The sequence below is a fragment of the Scylla paramamosain genome, chromosome 2, assembly GCF_035594125.1.
Source record: "Scylla paramamosain isolate STU-SP2022 chromosome 2, ASM3559412v1, whole genome shotgun sequence".
Taxonomy (NCBI): Eukaryota; Metazoa; Arthropoda; class Malacostraca; order Decapoda; family Portunidae; genus Scylla; species Scylla paramamosain.
In genome coordinates, this window is record NC_087152.1 from 28,971,817 (window position 1) to 28,974,316 (window position 2,500).

A 2,500-nucleotide genomic window follows, 5' to 3' on the forward strand; every position below is an offset into this window, starting at 1 on the left:
AAATACGAAATAGAATAAAATAGCAGGATGGATGAAGCATTAGCACAACCTCTGTTTCTTGCCCAAATTATTAATTCATTCACTAAGTCTTACCCTTTCTGTTTAAGGTTTGTATTCTTAAATGCTACAGAGTGTAATCTCATTAAGGATGTTCTCACGGTTATTGTGATAGTTTAAAAAAATTTTGTATCATCAATGAGAGAAACACGCATGAGAAATTGATTAATCATATTTATAGCCTTTGAAAATGGTGCTTATGTGAAGACAAATCATTTAAGAATAGAAGCCTAAGTGGGAGAAACCTTAGCACTAAAGAATGTTGGTATAAAATTGCATTACATTTATCCACGGTTGTCACAGGTAAAACGGTCACAGGTGGAAAGGCAACACTGGCGTGAAGGTCACTGTCACATTTTACTAGTGTTATAAAGGCTCACGTTTCCCAAGTGTACAAAGGAAATAAGGTCACATCTAATGTCATTTTCTGAAAGAAGCAATGCTTGATAGTCAGTCTGTATAAAGTACCCTTGCCAAGTCCTAAAGGTCATTGTCAGATCACGGTGTCTTGAAAGTCACGGTACATCGAAATTAAAGGTCAAAATGCAAGATTATGTAGAAATTTTAAAGATTTTGTAATGATTATATGTTTCTTTTCTGTAAAATAATGCGAGAGAGAGAGAGAGAGAGAGAGAGAGAGAGAGAGAGAGAGAGAGAGAGAGAGAGAGAGAGAGAGAGAGAGAGACGGAATAACGAAGGCCCACCAAAAGCTCCATTACCAGCTGGCGTATTTCAGGGGGGCAGGAGGGGCCGCTTCCGTAATCCTTTTATTGACTTGGACACACGTAATGAACCACGCACAATATCAGGACCCAAATATTACTAAGCGATGCAGCCCCTACTCCCTCCCTCCATCCCTCCCTCCCCTCCCCTCCCTCCCTCAGTAATTGAAAAAGTAATTACGTGATATTCTCCTCCTCCTCCTCTTCTTCCTCCTCCTCCTCCTCCTCCTCCATTCTCTCTCTCTCTCTCTCTCTCTCTCTCTCTCTCTCTCTCTCTCTCTCTCTCTCTCTCTCTCTCTCTCTCTCTCTCTCTCTCTCTAAAGATGCTTGCTTCTACAAAATATATTATGATTGGTATGTGCAGTATTACTCTTACTCGAACTACAATAATGCTGGCTGGCTGCAAACACACACACACACACACACACACACACCACACACACACACACACACACACACACACACACACACACACACACACACACTTTATGTTTTCGAAATCATCTTTCCAGGTTTGTATTATTGAGAAAGGGATGAATTTCTGCCCTCATATCGTCAAAGCTCACAAAAATTATGTTTAAAGCAGAACACTGAGTGAAAATAATTCCTTTCTCTTCAAGTTGATATAATTACCAAGAGTGGATCTTTTCCAGAATCAGTTCCTTCAACAAAGGGAAAACGTGATGAATGGGATCCGACACCGGAAACAAGATTTACCAAAAACCTGATGTACTCGTATTAACAATACATTATTCTAAAGGTCAGATATGCTTTCATGTATCTTGTAAAACACCGGACATTGCTTATATACTTACAAAAAATATATATATAATATATTTGATTAAAAACCAAAAAATAAGTCTTGGTGAACCTGATAAATTTGTGCATCATTAATATACATTATAAAAAGTAAACATGTAAGAATAAGATACATCATTAAAAATAATATGATATTTTAATAGTGAATGAATCAGACATGGGAAGCATTTGATGCAGTGCTCATTTCCTCAAAATTTTTCATCTTCTGAAGACCATAAGAAAGCAAGATCAAATTCAAAATAGTTTAAACCTTCAGAGGAAAAGAATATCAACAACATGATAACATTCGAAGATACGATGAAAATGATATCAACATTTACTAACAGTGGAGAAAAGGAGTGTGTGCGTCCCAGTACGTGCCTGTACATGTATACGTCTGTCAGCATGTTTATCGCTTTCTCTGTGTGTGTCTGTAGAAGCCTGGTCGAGGACAACGTATGCTTAACTCATCAAAGCAGCATGTCAAACATATAAATAAATAAAATAAAATAAATATATAAAAAAAAACATGCAACACCGACTGGAACCACATCAAAGCTTGAATAACAAATTTCATGTATGGATATGCAGTAAAGGAGCCTATCGCTGAGTTACATTCTCCATGTTAAGTCGGTGGTGATGCGAGACAGCAGGCCACATGCTGAGCTGCACACTCGCGGTTCCAGTACGCGGTGACGGGAGCGTGGCGAGCCAGCAAAGATAACACTTATTATAGGCGGGTGGAAGACCGATAACAGGTCCCCAACAATGGCATTTCCGCTCAGATGGTATCGTCACACACACACACACACACACACACACACACACACACACACACACACACACACACACACACACACACACACACACTCAAGGACATAGAACCCAAACACATACACTCTATTTCGATCTAAACAGGCAAT

At 39.0% G+C, this 2,500-nt stretch overlaps 1 protein-coding gene and 1 long non-coding RNA gene across 4 annotated transcripts in view; one reads left to right on the plus strand and one right to left on the minus strand.

The window, feature by feature from the left end:
• Positions 1-2,500, minus strand: part of LOC135112712 (uncharacterized) — a 112,703-nt gene that overhangs the window by 68,120 nt on the left and 42,083 nt on the right. The gene's annotated exons all lie outside the window — the stretch shown is intronic.
• LOC135112711 (uncharacterized) overlaps positions 1-2,500 on the plus strand; it is a 231,195-nt gene that overhangs the window by 45,918 nt on the left and 182,777 nt on the right. The gene's annotated exons all lie outside the window — the stretch shown is intronic.